Source organism: Ictidomys tridecemlineatus, chromosome 2, assembly GCF_052094955.1.
Source record: "Ictidomys tridecemlineatus isolate mIctTri1 chromosome 2, mIctTri1.hap1, whole genome shotgun sequence".
Classification (NCBI taxonomy): Eukaryota; Metazoa; Chordata; class Mammalia; order Rodentia; family Sciuridae; genus Ictidomys; species Ictidomys tridecemlineatus.
Genome location: NC_135478.1, coordinates 74536498 through 74554508, shown reverse-complemented (window position 1 = coordinate 74554508; position 18011 = coordinate 74536498). Strand labels below are relative to the sequence as shown.

General features: G+C 37.7%; 1 pseudogene; it reads right to left on the bottom strand.

Annotated features, from left to right (window-relative positions):
- Positions 1-9221: 9221 nt before the first annotated feature.
- Positions 9222-10821, bottom strand: LOC110597421 (KH domain-containing RNA-binding protein QKI-like; annotated as a pseudogene).
- Positions 10822-18011: the final 7190 nt, after the last annotated feature.

The following is an 18011-nucleotide window of genomic DNA, read 5'->3' as shown; positions in this document are numbered from 1 at the left end:
CCACCCTAAGATACCATCTCACTCCAGTAAGATTGGCAGCCATTACGAAGTCAAACAACAATAAGTGCTGGCGAGGATGTGGGGAAAAGGGTACACTTGTACATTGTTGGTGGGACTGCAAATTGGTGCAGCCAATTTGGAAAGAAGTATGGAGATTTCTTGGAAAGCTGGGAATGGAACCACCATTTGACCAAGCTATCCCCCTTCTCAGTCTATTCCCTAAAGACCTAAAAAGAGCATGCTACAGGGACACTGCTACATCGATGTTCATAGCAGCACAATTCACAATAGCAAGACTGTGGAACCAACCTAGATGCCCTTCAATAGACGAATGGATAAAAAAAATGTGGCATTTATACACAATGGAGTATTACTCTGCATTAAGAAATGACAAAATCATAGAATTTGGAGGGAAATGGATGGCATTAGAGCAGATTATGCTAAGCGAAGCTAGCCAAGCCCTAAAAAACAAATGCCAAATGTCTTCTTTGATATAAAGAGAGTAATTAAGAACAGACTAGGGAAGAAGAGCACGAGAAGAAGACCATCATTAAACAGGGTTGAGAGGTGGGAGGGAAAGGGAGAGAGAAGGGAAATTGCATGGAAATGGAACGAGACCCTCAGGGTTATACAAAATTACATACAAGAGGAAGTGAGGGGAAAGGGAAAAATAATACAAGGGGGAGGAATGAATTACAGTGGGGGGGGGTAGAGAGAGAAGAGGGGAGGGGAGGGGAGAGGAGGGGGGATAGTAGAGGATTGGAAAGGCAGCAGAATACAACAGACACTAGGATGGCAATATGTAAAGCAATGGAAGTGTAACTGATGTGATTCTGCAAGCTGTATACGGGGTAAAATGGGAGTGCATAACCCACTTGAATCAAAATGTGAAATATGATATATCAAGAACTATGTAATGGAGGGGTAAGACAAGATAATACAAATGGAAGAAATGATTTACAGTAGAAGGGGTAGAGAGAGAAAAGGGGAGGGGAGGGGAGGGGAGGGGGGATAGTAGAGAATAGGACTGACAGCAGAATACATCAGACACTAGAAAGGCAATATGTCAATCAATGGAAGGGTAACTGATGTGATACAGCAATCTGTATATGGGGTAAAGTTGGGAGTTCATAACCCGCTTGAATCAAACTGTGAAATATGATGTATTAAGAACTGTGTAAGGTTTTGAACGACCAACAATAAAAAAAAACACACACACACACACTAAAAGAGGAATATGTTCCTGAGGCAGATCTTGATGAATTACAAAGCTTTTACCTGGTGACTTCCATCTCCATCACTCCTCTCCTCCCATACCCCTCAGTTTGCTTCTTTGGTTGTTTTTTAGATTGGCATTATAACATTCACTAAATTATTGATGTGGGTGAATAGATGCAATAAAGAATCAAATAATTAAATTACAAGCTAAGTTAAATCCCAACTAAATTTCATAAGTGTTTAATTAATTTATCCATTCATTATCTAACTGAATCTCAAGTCAAAACACCCAATATAAGAAAGGGCTGGAAAACAATTAAAAATATTCATTTATGAAAATTGTGGTTTTACATTTTATATCCTTTTTTCAATCAAGAACAATATTTTTTGTAATATCACATACATATAAAACAAGTTGGAAAACTACATTACAAACTTGTAACGATGGCTTTAAATACATTAACTGACATGTTTCTCATTGGAAATAGGTTGGTTGCTGTATATATAGTGTATGAAAACTACTAATATAATAAAGTGTAGACAAAATTTAAATGTCTGCTCTATGGTAACATATGAGCATCACTCTAATCTAACCATGCTAAAAGTTACATAATACTGTAAAAAATGTCTTAAAACTATATACTTTAATAAGAAATAAATTCAATAAAGAATGATAATACAGGGATTTGGGTTGTGGCTAAGTAGTAGAGTACTTACCTCACACATGTGAGGCCATGGGTTCGATCCTAAGCACCACATAGAATAAACAAAATATATAAAGGCATTGAGTCCATCTACAACTAAAAACATTTTTTAAAAAAGAATGATGGGGTGGGGTTGTAGCTCAATGGTAGAGCACTCCTAGCATATGTGAGGCACTGGGTTCGATTCTCAGCACCACATATAAATAAATAAAGGTCCATTGATAACTAAAAAAGTATATATAAGAAAAAATAATGATAATACTGAGAACCAAGGCATTCAGATTTCAAAATTCATGCTTCTTTTCAGGTGATCCAATATTTTGTCAACTAAGTTTTCAAAATTTGTTCAAAGCCAACATTACTCATATATGTTACACATCTATTATTTCATAAATTTACTTTCCTCATAAAAGACCTCTGATAAACATCCAAAATATTCAGTTTAAATATATTCGAAATGAAGCTGAAAGAAATACTGGTATCGTTTTCTACTGTCACTTCAAGTGTTTAAGTATTACAAGTTATTCAACCAACACAACAAAGTTAAAATTATAATGGCACAGCCTGTATTGTAAATAAATCAAAACAACAAAATGTGTAACACAAAGACACAGCAGTGGCACGTTAAATGAAAACTAGCTGAATACAAACAATTGGCTACTGCAGAGCATAATATTAAAACAGTTCAAGTGACACAAAGTGATGGAGAGGTCACCATGAAGGTGCCAACTGATGATTCTGCTGACCACTGTTGTCCAGAATGGAAATTAAAACATCATATTTGTAAAAACTTTGATAGGTATACAATTATCTCCAGTATTAAAAAAAATAAAGATTTCCAATGCATCTGCCTTCTCTGAATAGAATAAAGCTCTAAGTTTATCTGTCAACTGGTGTTTCAATCACACAAAATTTTTACCTCTGAATTTTTTGGGTTGACATTGATGACTGTAACAACCAAAATTAGCCCATGATGACATGTTTTTAAAAACTTTTTTAAAACTTACTACTCAGATATTACAACAGTTATCAATATTTTTACAGTATCAAATTTGCCAAATTTGCATTGCGGTCATGTGGCACACATCATATAATTCAAAGCCTCAACTCATTTGTCCCTGTGATATCTTCTTTCTCACACACACACACACACACACACACACATACACAAACACATTTCTTCATCAGCAGTCTTGAATAGTAAAAGTGTCTAGCTTTTGTTCATTTTTTTATGCAATGCACTTCTATCTACAATTTCATTACATGCATACAGCAAAAAGGAAATTATGGGTTTTACATCCTTCATGATAATTTTATATACAGGGAGGTTTAAAACAGTACTTCAACAGTTTGCCTAGTAATGTGACACAGAATGATTGTATCTTGTTCTCAAAATTTTAATAAGGAGGTATAAAATACAGGTTCAATAATTTTAAATCAAATATCCATCTTTTAAAAAATACTGTTGCAGCATTGTTCTTTGCATTACTTTTAAAACTTTTTAAGTTTTTCTCTCATGGCACAATCTTCTAATACTTCATATATGAGAGGCAATTTTTTTAAAAAATTGCAACTTCTGCTCTTGGAAGGGCTCTGTAGTGACTGAATGGCATATGAATTTTTTATTGATTTTATATATTTACATATATGACAGTGGGATGTATTCCAATTCTTATTATGCATATAGAGCACAATTTTTCATACCTTTGTATATTAAGTATGTTCACACCAATTCATGCCTTAACACAACTACTTTCTAATTTTTTTTGCATTACAATTCTTATCCCACATATATACCACAATTTTTTCATATCTCAGGTTGCATATAAAGTATGTTGACCCCCAATTCAAATCTTCATACATGTACTTTGAATAATGATGCCCATCACATTCCACCATCCTTTGAAATCCCCTGCTCCTCCCTTTACCTCCCACTCCTCTTTCCTATCTAGAATTCATCTAATCCTCTCATGCTCCCCCTCCCTACCCTACTATGAGTCAGCCTCCTTATATCAGAGAAAACATTTGGCATTTATTTATTTATTTGTGGATTGGCTAATTTCACTTAGCATTATCTTCTCCAACGGCACTCATTTACCTGAAAATGCCATGATTTGATTCTCTCTCATTGCTGAATAAAATTCTATTGTGTATATGTGCCACATTTTTTAATCCATTCATCCACTGAAAGGCATCTAGGTTGGCTCCACTGTTTAGCTATTGTGAATTGTGCTGCTATAAACATTGATGTGGTTGTGTCCCTGTTGTATGCTGTTTTTAATTCCTTTGGGTATAGTCCAAGGAGAAGGGATACCTGAGTCAAATGGTGGTTTCATTCCCAGATTTCCAAAGAATCTCCATACTGCTTTCCATATTGGCTGCACCAATTCGCAGTCCACCAGGAATGTATGAGTGTAGATTTTTCTCCACATCCTCACCAACATTGATGTTGTTTGTCTTCATAATAGCTGCCATTCTGATTGGAGTGAGATAATAATTTAGAGCAGTTTTTTTTAGAGAGAGAGAGAGAGAGAGAGAGAGAGAGAGAGAAAATTTTAATATTTATTTTTTTTAGTTTTCGGTGGACATAACATCTTTGTATGTGGTGCTGAGGATCGAACCCAGGCCGCATGCATGGCAGACAAGCGAGCTACCACTTGAGCCACATCCCCAGCCCAAACTTAGAGTAGTTTTGATTTGCATTTCTCTAATTGCTATAGATGATAAGTATTTTTCAAATATATTTGTTGATTGATTTTATATCCTCTTCTGAGAAGTGTTTTTTCAAGTCCTTGGCCCATGTGTTGATTGGGTTATTTGAGGTTTTTTTGTTTGTTTGTTTTGTCTTGTTTTGTTTTGTTTTGGAGCTTAGCTTTTTGAGTTCTTTATATATGCTAGAGATTAGTGCTCCACCTGATGTGTGAGGGGTAAAAATTTGCTCCCAGGACGTAGGTTCTCTGCTCACCTCACAAATTGTTTCTTTTGCTGACAAGAAACTTTTTAGTTTGATTCTACCCTATATATTGATTCTTGCTTTTAATTTTTGTGCTATAGAAGTCTTATTATGGAAGCTGGGGCCTAATCCCACATGATGAAGATTAGGGCCTACTTTTTTTTCTATTAGGCACAGAGTTTCAGGTTTCATTCCTAGGTTCCTGATCCATTTTGAGTTTAGTTTTGTGCAGGTAAAAGATAAGGGTTTAATTTCATATTGTTGCATATGGGTTTCCAGATTTCCTGGTACCATTTTTTGAAGATGCTCTCTTTTCTCCAGCGCATGTTTTTGGCACCTTTTTAAATATAAGATAATTGTAATTTTGGGGCTTAGTCCCTGTGTCCTCTATTCTCTATCACTGGTCTACAAGACTGATTTGGTGTGAATAGCATGCTGTTTTTGATACTATTGCTCTGTAGTATAGTTTAAGGTCTGGTATAGTGATGCCACCTGCTTCACTTATCCTGCTAAGGATTGCTTTACCTATTCTGAGTCTCTTATTTTTCCCTATGAATTTCATGATTGCTTTTTCTATTTCTCTGAGGAATGTCATTGGAATTTTGATGAGAAATGCATTAAACCTGTATAGTGCTTTTGGTAGTATAGTCATTTTGATAATATTAATTCTGCCTAACCAAGAACAAGGTAGATCTTTCCATTTTCTAAGGTCTTCTTTGATTTCTCTCTTTAGGCTTCTGTAGTTTTTATTATACAGCTCTTTCACCTCTTTTGTTAAGTTGAATCCCAATTATCTTATTTTTTTAGGTTATTGTGAATGGGGTAGTTTTCCTCATTTCCTTCTCAGAGGATTCTCACTGATATACAGAAATGCCTTTGATTCATGGGTTTTGATTTTATATACTGCTACTTTGATGAATTCAATTACTAGTTCTAGAAATTTTCTGGTGGAGTTTTTGGGGTCTTCTAGGTATAGAATCATATTGTCAGCAAATAGTGCTAATTTAAGTTCTTCTTTTCCTATGTGTATCCCTTTAATTTCTTTCATCTGTCTAATTGCTCTGGCCAATGTTTCAAGAACTATGTTGAATAGAAGTGGTGAGAGAGCGCATTCCTGTCTTGTTCCAGATTTTAGAGGAAATGCGTTCAATTTTTGTTTGTTTAGAATGATGTTGGCCTAAGGATTAGCATAGATAGCCTTTAAAACGCTGAGATATGTTCCTGTTATCCCTAGTTTTTCTAGTGTTTTGAACTTAACTGGATATTGTATTTTGTCAAATGCTTTTTCTGTGTTATTGTGGTGACCATATGATTTTTACCTTTAAGCCTATTGATGTGGTGAGTTATATTTTTTGATTTCCGTATGTTGAACCAAACTTGCATCCCTCGGATGAATCCCATTTGATCATGGTGCACAAACTTTTTGATATGTTTTTGTATTAGATTTGCCAGAATTCTATTGAGAAATTTACATCTATGTTCTTTAGACATATTGGTCTAAAGTTTTCTTTTTTGATTTGTCTTTGCCTTGTTTGGAGATCAGGGTGATATTGGCATCATAGAATGAGTTTGGAATGACTGCCTAATCTACTATATTCTGAAATAAATTGAAGAGTGTTGGCATTAGTTCTTCTTTAAAGGACTTGTAGAACTCGCTTGTGTAAACATCCTGTCCTGGGCTTTTCGTGGTTGGTAAGCCTCTGATGGCGTCTTCTATTTCCTCACTTGATATTGGTCTGTTTAAATTGTTTATATCTTCCTGACTCAATCTGGGCAGATCATATGACTTAAGAAATCTGTCAATTCCTTCAATGCCCTCGATTTTATTGGAGTTTAAGATTTTAAAATAATTTCTAATTATCCTCTGTATTTCTGTAGTGTCAGTTGTGATATTACCTTTTTCATCACGTATGCTGGTAATTTGAGCTCTCTCTTCTCTTCATTAGCGTGGCTAAGGGCCTATCAATTTTATTTATTTTTTCAAAGAACCAACTTTTTGTTTTGTCAACTTTTTCAATTGTTCCTTTTGTTTTGATTTCATTGATTCCAGCTCTAATTTTAATGATTTCTTGTCTTCTTCTGCTTTTGCTACTGATTTGTTCTTCTTTTCCTAGGGCTTTTAGAATGTAGTGTGAGGTCATTTATTTTTTGACATTTTTTTTAAGAAATGAACTTCATGCAATGAATTTTTCTTTTACTATTGCTTTCATAGTGTCCCAGAGATTTTGATATGTTGTGTCTATGTTCTCATTTACTTCTACGAATTTTTTAATCTCCTCCTTGATGTCTTCTGGAACCCATTGTTCATTAAGTAGCATATTGTTTAGGCTCCAAGTGATGGAGATAATTTTGTTTTTTATTTTGTTGTTGATTTCCAATTTCATTCCATTATGATCCAATAAAATGCATGGTAGTATCTCAAACTTTTTGTATTTGCTAAGAGTTGCTTTGTGGCACATTATATGGTCTATTTTAGAGAAGGATCCATGTGCTGCTGAGAAGAAAGTGTATGCACTTGGTGCAGGTTGAAATATTCTATATATGTCAGTTAAGTCTAAGTTATTGATTGTGTTATTGAGTTCTATAGTTTCTTTATTTAACTTATGTTTGGAAGATCTATCCAGTGATGAGAGAGGTCTGTTAAAGTCAACCAAGATTATTGTGTTGTAGTCAATTTGACTCTTGAACTTGAAAAGAGTTTGTTTGATGATCATAGCTGCATCAATGTTTGGGGCATATATATTTATAATTGTTATGGTTTATTGGTGTAGGGTTCCTTGAGCAGTATGTAATGTTCATCTTTATCCCTTTTGATTAAATTTGACTTGAAGTCTACTTTATTTGATATGAGTATGGAAACCCCTGCTTGCTTACACAGTCCATGTGAAGTGGTATGATTTTTCCAAACCTTTTACCTTCAGTTTGTATATGTCTTTTCATATCAGATGAGTTACCCAGAGGCAGCATATTGTTGGGTCTTTTATTTTGTCCAATCTACAAGCCCATGTCTTTTTTTTAATTGGTGAGTATAAGCCATTAACATTTTGGGTTACTATTGAGACATGGTTTGTATTTCCAGCCATATTTATTTATTTTTGCTTTTTAAGTTGACTTGGTTTTCCTCTTTGATTAGTTTTTTCCTTTACTGCATACCTCCCTCTGTTGATTTTCATTGCTGTTTTTCATTTCCTGTTCTTGAAATATTTTGCCAAGGATGTTTGGTAGCACCAGTTGTCTAGTTATAAATACTTTTAACTTTTGATTATCATGGAAGGTTTTTATTTCATTTTCAAATCTAAAGCTTAATTTTGCTGGATACAAGATTCTTGATTGGCACCAATTATCTTATAGAGCTTGATATATGTTGTTCCAGGATCTTCTGGCTTTCAGGGTCTGGGTTGAAAAATCTGCCATTATCCCAATTGTTTTTCCCCTATATGTAATCTTATTCCTTTTTCTCGTGGCTCTTAAAATTCTCTCTTTATTCTGTATGTTTGGCATTTTCATTATACTGTGCCTTGATGTGGATCTGTTGTGATTTTGTACATTTGGCATCCTGTAGGCTTCTTCTATTTGGATTGCCAATTTATTCTTCATGTTTGGAAAGATTCTGGTATTATTTCATTGAATAGATTGTATATTCCTGTGATTTGGTCCTCTATGCCTTCTTCTATCCCAATAACTCTTAAATTTTAGCTCTTAAATATTTAACTCTGAAATTTCAAAATCGTTTTTTGGACTTTTCTTCTTTGCATTACTTTTAAAACATCTTCTTAAGTTTTTCTCTCATGGCATAATCTTCGTATACTTCAGATATGAGAGGAAATGTATTTTTAAAAATGCCTTCTGCCCTTGGAGGGCACTATAGTGACTGAACAGTACATGAAATTATAATACTTTTCAAATCACTTCACCAATGACTTGCCTGACCGAGTTCATGAATGTTGCATCAGCACACAGTTCATTCAGAGAGAGTAGGACTTTTCTATGAGAAGAAAAGTTTCCTAGAAGTCTTTCACTGTAACTCCCTCTGTCACTGTGTAGTCAAGGGCCATATGTCTCCCATGGAAGCCTTCTTACCAGTCTCTTGGGGTAGATGTTGAAAGATGATCAGTGCTTGGAATGATTTGGTCCCTAATACTTTACTATTATTCAGTACAGGTTCTAGAACCACTTTCATCCACACAGGGGTGGAGTTGGTGGACAAAAAGCTGAGCTGGAAGACAATGTTTTATTTGTATTTTGTTTGCCTAGATGCTAAGACAAATGAACAAACAAGTCCCTCATCTTGCTGCACTGACCACAGTCAAGCAAAGGCAATGATCACCAAAGTGATCAGCAGGCAGGATGGTCAAGTCATTATTGGGCAAAGAGTTCAGAAGTAGAAGTTCATAGGTTAGTTGCCTATGAACTCCACCTTCGGTCACAACCCTTTGGAAAGGATGGAGACACACATTGTGCCTTCAAACTTTAGTAGACACTGCACCTCACACAACATTCAGTTCAATAGGGCACTCAGGACTGAAGTGGCTGGTGCCAACGTGTATTTGTAGGGTGTGTAGATCAACCTAGCCTCTGGCCCTGGAGGGACAATCACAGCAGTAGTGTGAGAAGTTCCTTTTGGCATGACAGAGGTCTGTATTTGTCTGATCAAAGGCATTATGGTAGGGTCAACTTGAGATGAGTACTCAGGGTCACTGGTGAGAGAAAATGTGCAGCTCCAGGTATAATCCTAGGAGAAGCTGGGCTGTTGGCACCAAAGAAAAGGCAAGGTTGGTTATTTAACATTGGCATCTCTGCAGGTGTCATTCAGAATCAGAACCTCATAACTGCTGTTTTTAGTTTTACTTTGCTCTATTCTGAGCATCTTCTACATTGATTAGTACATCTGAATCTTCATGTATATGCCCCCGATTCAGTTTGTTCTATTTCCTCCTCCTTCGATTTATCTTTTACTGACCCTTTGCGTCAGACCATTGTTTCACATCCATTCTCTGTCTCAAGCTCTTTAGCTGTAAATCCTCTGGGGCCAAAGTTCCTACCAAGAAAATTAAAATCTAGATATTTAAATTTTTTGAATTTTTTTACACAAATAGAGCACATCTTTTCATTTCTCTGGTTGTACATGATGCAGAGTCACTCCATTTGTTAAATCATACCATACAAAGGGTAGTAATGCCTTTCTCATTCCCCCATCTCCCCCCCCACACACCCTCCCCTCAACCTGCTCTCCTCTGCTCAATCAAAAATTTCTCCTTCTTTCCTTGAGTCTCCCCCAGAATATTATGGACCTGATCCACTTATCAGAGAATATATTTGGAACTTGTTTTGTTCCATGATAGTCTCCAACTCTGTCCATTTACCTGCCAATGCTATAATTTCATTCTTCTTTAAGGCTCAGTAATATTCCACTCTGCATATGTACCAGTTTGTTTATACATTCAACTGTTGAAGGGCATCTAGGTTGTTCCCATGAATTACCTACTGTGAATTCAGCTGCTATGATCACTGATGTCACTGCATTACTATGGTGTGCTGATTTTAAGTCTTTTGCATATACACCTAGGAGTGGGAAAGCTGTGTCAAATGGTGGTTCCCTCAAATTTTTCTAAAGAATCTCCAATCTGCTTTCCAAAGTGGTCACACCATTTTTTTAGTGGCAAAAATTTGAATATTCTTTTACAGACACATTCAGTTTCTGTCATAACTGAACAATAGTTCCCACATAATCAGGCAATTTTGCACTCTTTTTCTTTTTTGTACTGCCCTTTAATGTGTGTACATGTCTTTAGGTACTCTGCTAATTTCTTCCTCTGTCAACTGCTAGAAGTGGCTGAAGATCCTGCAGAATTTGGACAGGCTGCTCAAGAGCTTCTTGTCCTTCACCAACTGCATCAGGTTATCTGGGATTACCACTTCCCCTGACCATATTCCAGACTCCACAGATCACTTCACCCAATGCCATGACACCAGCACAAGACAGGAGGAATGGGCAGGGGTAACCCCTGGGCACTGTCTGCTGCGGACTCAGTGTGCCTCTCTGCACTGGCCCCTGCTCTGGGTCCAGAGCTGAGCCCCATGGAGGCTTGTCTATGCACTACAGTGAAAGTTGAGGAATGTATATATATTACACTATAAGAAGATATAGTGACATATGCCACAGTGGTTCTGGTGGCCCAGCTGTATGGACAATCTTATGCCCTAGATGTATGCTAATAGAAGAATTGGTGATAGGAGACAAAATCTGCTGTTTAGGGAAAGCCCCACAGAACAATCCTAATGTAGACCATGGGAGTTTTGGAACAGTCATGTCACCAGATGTAGAGAATTACACACCTTTTGAATTACAACTCATGGTGCAAAGCCTGGTAGGTACAAAACAACACCAGTCATGACTTGAACATGAGGCCATAACTGTGTGATTTGCCAGTCAGAAGGTCAAGGAGGCTCAGCATAGTGGATAATTTGCATCTGGGAAGGAGCAAGTGCAGGGCTTGCTCCCAGTACTCTGCATGGGCACATGGTAAAGGCCCCATATCTCCAAGTTTCCAGTACTAGACACTCTCCCAGGAGTCCCATGTATGTCCCATGGGTGGAGATGAGACTTTGGGTACAAGGTGAGTGTGACACTACTGCTACCTGATGACTCCAGTTCAACAATGTCTAATAATAATACAGTGAAACTTGATTATGCAACGTCTCCTAACCACATTAAAATTAAAAAGGCATGCATAATTATTTTAATAATGTTATATAACCCACTATATCAAAGAAGTATCATTTCCACAAAGATTGAATGAACATTATTTATGATATAATTTACATTCTTTTTCTCATGTCGTTTCTTTGAAACATGTTACATGTTAATTTGGACAGTGAAATTTTCTCAGAAAGTCTGATTTGTTTTCTATTTTCTCATTTACATTTGTTAAGGTAGATTTACTTAACCAAATAACCAAAGCATGGTTGGTAATTTTCTAATCACTGAGTTGTTAACAGAAATAACATTTACCCTTTGATATTTACAAGCACATAATATAAATATGATTCACGATTTTTAGGATAAATTCAACTTTGAAGGAAAATGATGTTTGTTTCAAAACTACAGTTTGATCAACTATCTTATGAAAGTCCATAATTTAAGTAATATAATAACACAACATTTCTAAATCTACATAGTATAATTGCTTAAGTTTTTATTTCTTCTTTTTAGATATACATGACAGTAGAGTGGTTTGGGATATATATATATAAATGGAATATAATTGACCATTCTTGTCATTATACATGATGCAGAGTTACACTAGTTGTGTATTCATATATAAAAATAGAAGTTATATAAATAATCTAATTTGGGGGTATAAAAAGCAGTCTTTTCACTGTTCACTGTTACAAGCTCCTGCCATTGTTCTGTTTGTGTTCATAGAAATGCAATGTGGATTTTAAATGACTTTTCTGATCATCAAGCTTTTAGAGTAAAAAAAAATAAACTCTGTGTTTGCAATGTCAAAAACAGCATGAAGGTATTTTGGTGCCAGGTCATATTCAACAAAGAGTGACCTGAGAAGGAAATGATCCTGGTGATGAGGTGGTTCTTAATTCAATTGGTGTATCTCAGATGGCTTCCATCCCTAGAAACAAATATGTTTTCCCATTAAAGTCATGAACACAATGCCCATGCTTTCATGAAGAGAGATTATTCATGTGGTCATGAAAACAGATTTCTACTCACAGAGGTGACCTGCCTACAGCCAGGTGGCAACAGCCAAATCCAACACTGAGTTCTAATATGAGATTATTTCCTATGGGAAGCAGCCAGGTACCTCAGAGCAGATTAATGACACTAGACCTTACATCATGGCAGATTGACATTAGTTCTCAGTGAAACATGCATTTACCCTTGAGGGAGCTTGTTTTTCTTGCCTGCAGTTCTTCTGCCAAAACTGTTATCCATGGACTTAGTGAATACCTTAACCACCATCATGGTATTCAACATAGGGCTTCTAAGCACAATGCTTATGTCAAGCCAATAAAGGGCAGTAATCAAGCCATATTCCTGCTATTACTACTCTTACATTTCCCCAACATCCTAAAACACCAGGTCTGACAAAAAGGTTGACTGGCTTTTGAGGAGTCAAAGATGAATTTTGGTGACTGGATTCACCCATATTCAATACATGATGATGTTTGTGGCATAGGCAAGATTCCTGGAGCTGGAATGAGGGCCTGGGACTGGGAATGACTCCACACACTAATGACCCACTAGCACAATGTTTGCTTCCCATTTCAATAATTCAACCCTATATTGGTCTAGTGCAGAGGACTTAGCTCCACACATGACACAAGAGTGACTGCTCTAATCTGGGTCCAAGCCTCCCTTTTGCTACTCATGACAAGGAATCATTAGACCAAGTTGGGGCTATTGGGACATGATTGGTTTGATAATCAGGGGAATTAGGTTGCCACTGCTGACTCAAAATAAGGAGGCAATGCATGGAAAGAAGCATGTTCTCTATTCCTTCACTAGACTGCAGTTAAGGTCAGAAAACCAACACAATCCACTTCAGCAAGGCTATTGGTGCACCTATGTTGTCTGCAGTGATGATTTGGGCCATTCCACCTGGCACTACTAGCTAGAGATCAACACTAGCCAAAGCACTTTTTGGTGGTCAAGGGACTTAGAAATGGGGAGTGAAGAAAGTATCAATGATGAACACAGGAATTAGAATTCTATGAGAAAATATTTATTTTAATGTGAATGTGTTTGAATATGATTTCCTTCCTCTGTCTGATCCTAGTGTCATCTAACATAGGTGTGTTAAAAATAGGTAACTTTAGCCGAGCATGGTGACACATGCCTGTAATTCCAGCTGCTCAGGAGACTGAGGCAAGAGAATCATGAGATCAAAGCCAGCATGAACAAAAGCAAGGCACTAAGCTATTCAGTGAGACCCCATTTTTAAATAAAATACAAGGTAGTGCTGGGGACGCGGCTCAATGCTCTAGTGATCCTGAGTTCAATCCCTGGTACCAAAAAGAAAAAAAATAGTTAACTTTATATTTCAATATTTAACTTACAGGATATCAAAATGGAGGGAAATGAACATACTTGAGGTCAAAAAGTATATTTTATTATCTTATTGGGAAAAGATGAGCATTTTTTGTTTGGGCAGTTTGCTGGATAATTTTATCTTAGTGGATGTGGCCTGGATATCATATGGATATAGGAATGAGTTTCTGTTTATCCCAGGTGGGATATGGTGCCTTTTTTAGTTACAAATTTCATAGCTTCAGTTTATTTCTCAAAATTGATAATATGTGTATTTCTGGTAGTAGGAGGAATGCTTTCTGTTATACTAGCCATGGAGGATAAAAGTGAAGCCCTGCAATCCTGTGACTTATGCCTGCATATGTGTATCTGTTGAGCCACTATATAGAGAGGAGAGCTCAGGTTGTTCACATGTCCTTGGATTCACCTCCATCATGGTTCTAATACTTCAATTCTTTCATAATTCACAGTAACTAGAACATCTGACTCTATGTTCATTTTATCTAATGCAAAGAATGAGTAGTACTAGATGGGGCATCTGTATATTTACCACAGAATTTAGCAGCATAGAGCAGCTTTCTGAGTATAGAATGGCCTTCATGTTCCATGATTAGTCAGATATGTCTGTTGTTGATGTGATGAAAACCCAACAACAACAATTTAGAGGAGGAATTTTTCCCCCTCATGCTTTCAGAAGTGTCAATCCATATAGGGCCATCTCCATTGCTCTGGGCCCAAAGTGAGGTAGAATATCATGGCCAGATGACATGGAAAAGAAATGCAACTTTAGTCATGACCATCAGAAAGCAGAGAGACCTCAGCTCACCAAGAACAAAATATAAACCGCAATGTCCCATCCCCAGTGATAGGGACATTCAGCCATAGTCTACCTGCATATAGTTACCACCTATATCATTGGATTAACCATGGATTAATTTACACCCCACAACCTCTTCATTTTTCCTCTCAAGAATCTTGCATTGTCTCACACTTGAACTTTTGTGGGACATCTATATCCAAACCATAAGAGTCCCTGAATGCCGATGTGGGAGATCTCTCTTCATTGATTTCTGTCCTCAAATGCACATCACAGCTGGGCTCTCTGAGACCCCTCTCATTCATCTATAGATTTTTTAGGGTAAGTGTGTATTTGGTCACCATGCAAATTATGAATCCTCTGGGCATAATACTAATAGGAAGACACTCGAATCAATTGTGGGGTCAAAAGAAGATTCTGAGGAGTTGGAGGTTCAGCATTCAACCTTCTTCAAGCTTCTTTGAGCAAAGTATCATCCTTGACTTCCCTGAACAATGGTTATAGTCAATTTCCAGTTGTTGACACTTTTGCCATTCTTCCAATTCTTCTGAGCTGTTTTTTTGTTTGGTTTGTTTTGTTTTTTTTAATCTGGGTGTAGTTCAGACAGTCTGTTGCCCTTCCATATTCCTGTCCATGGGCAGGGTAGCTCCCTGCTGAGAGAACACTGATGACAAGTGACTCAGCATAAGGACACCATGGACCCTCACATTCCTCATAGTTCTCTCAGTAGCTCCAAGATGGACTTTAGTTTCCTCTTTGACATTTCATTTAATGTTCCTTTTGTTGTTGACATGCTTTTAAGCATTTCACATGTTATACATTGTTTACTTATTCAACTTATTCATTACTTTTTCATTTACTTATTCATTGTTTACTTATACTTTTGTGGATTTACTACCAATTTTAGCCTCAAACATTGTGTTTGACACATCTCATTCTGCAATATACCATTAACAGCCACTTTTTTAATCATCCATGTTTTATGTGGCATGTCTCAAAGCACCTTAATTCAGCCCTTATGGACAAATCAACTTTAGGTCCTTTATTGTCTGTGAAGCTCATCAGTGTCATAGTTTCTAGGGCTGAGCTCTTAAAGATAATTTGTCAAGGATTCCTCAAGCAGAGATGATCCTGCCTCTGAACCAAGGTGTATTCCAGGTTTAGGGCTATGGATTGAGGCTGATGAGAGTCAGTGTCACTTTGAGAGTCTCCTCAAGGAGCCTGTCCATACTCCATGCAGGAAGAAGTGAACAAGTGCCCCCTTCGCTCATGCAAGACCACATAGAAAATTCTTCCTGAGTTGAGAATTTGGCTGGAGGTGGGAGGAAATTCCAGAGAAGACTGTACAGGCATCATTGGAAGACCCTAGGATAGAGAAGCCTTCCCAGCGTTGACTTCTGGACAGTGGTAAATAGTTCCCTGAGATTAGCAGGAGGCACATGCAGTCATGCTGGGAGAAGAAAATAGACCCTAGGAGCCCCATCTTCTCACACTGTGCTCCCTCATCTGAACCTCAGCGTGTTTCTCCATAAGGAAATTCAACCAGCATGGTCTTCCATGCTTACACATACAATCAGCGTCCTTCAGTGCATTTCCCAGGTGAGGTCCTCTGTGCCTTGGCTCTTGCCTGTGTCCTGGGGGTGACCCTGTGTTAGATTGACCCTCAGAATGTGGTCACTGCAGCCCCAGATACAGTTTAAACTCTCCTGATGCCCACTCAGGGACTTAAGTTGGACTCCTCCTTTTCACCCCCAGGGCTGGCCTCACTCTTGAACTCTGCCTATGTAACCCCAGCTTCTCTCTTGGCTTCCTCTGAATGCCCTTCCACTGACACTTGCTGGTTGAGGAATAACAGACTAGCAGCCCTCCTCCAGAGGACCCCAAATCTTCTGTCACTGGAGAGACTGTTGTCAGGATGCCCAGCCTCACTCTGTGCCAGTTGTGCCAAAACGTACCCTGTCCTATGTCTCAGATTGGTGGCATTCACAATGCACTCGAAGTCATGGCAGGTCAAGTTCCTGTTACCAGGGACTTTCTTTCTGTTAGAAGACAATCTGTCAAACTCAAGCCTATCTTTCCACATGCAAGAGTTTAGAGAAATTTTGTTAAACCTTGTGCAGATGCTGGCTTCTTAGGTACTGAGAAACCAAGACTCATGTGTTCCATCCAATGCCATCCCAGATAATGACAGATTTCTTCCAATGTGCTGATTTCTACATGTGTTTTAACTTTTCTTAAGATCCTTACTTATTCACTACCATCTCCCATTGTGATTAGTTTATTTTTTCCCCCTCATACCAATTTGGTTACCTTTCATAGCCTTTTATCTACATTTTAAATTTATTTTCATAATGTTTTCTACATGCTTTACACCAACTACTTTAAATCAATACCAACATAGTTTGCAATGATGCTACCTGAGTTCTATTACCATGTTCCCTCTCCTCGTCCCCTCATCTATTCTTGCATATGATGCTGTTGTCACAAGTATGATGTGCATACTAACATTTTTGTGCTCATTCCCATTCTTGATTCAAACTATGAGCATTTCTCCTGTCTTTTAATTCATATGGTAAAATGGTAATTATTTCAGGTGTTTGTTAGAATGATGGAAAGCTAACACAACAAGAATGCAGAACCACAGTCTAATCCCTGCATCCCCTCTCTTGTTGCTGCCCCTGCAGCCTTCCACTGGATACCAGGCCTCCTCCCTGCAGAAGAGCTTCAACTCTTTCTGGTCCTCAGTTCCCGGCTGGTCTCTGCTGCCCCCTATTGAACTCTCTCTGTCAGGGAGCATTCTAAGCAGTTGGATGGAGAGTTTGAAGTTAAAGAATTTAAATTGCCCTAAACACCACCATTGGGTTTCAGGCTGACTCCATCCCAAGTATAAAATGCCTGGTTCTCTTAGGTCTCTGCCTTGTACTGGTCAATTGTCAGGACACAGACTTTACACAAACATGCTCTGTGTCTTAACATGAAAAACCCTCCCTCTCTGTAACCCCACTAACTCATCAATATAAGAAACTAGAAGATCCTTGCCAGGATGGTAAGTCTGGTACCTGAGGGAGAGCCATGAAAGGGTCTACCCATATCACCAAAGATCACCACAGGTGCTAGGGTTCTTAGGTTCTCAGAGGCCGCTCCAAGGGGACTTGGATCTAGAGAGCTAGACCCTAACTGAGAATTGTGAGACTCAGAACCATTGTTATGCCCCCACACAAATACTCAGTCATCCTCTGCCTCAGAAACTGCAATTCTCTACTCTACAGT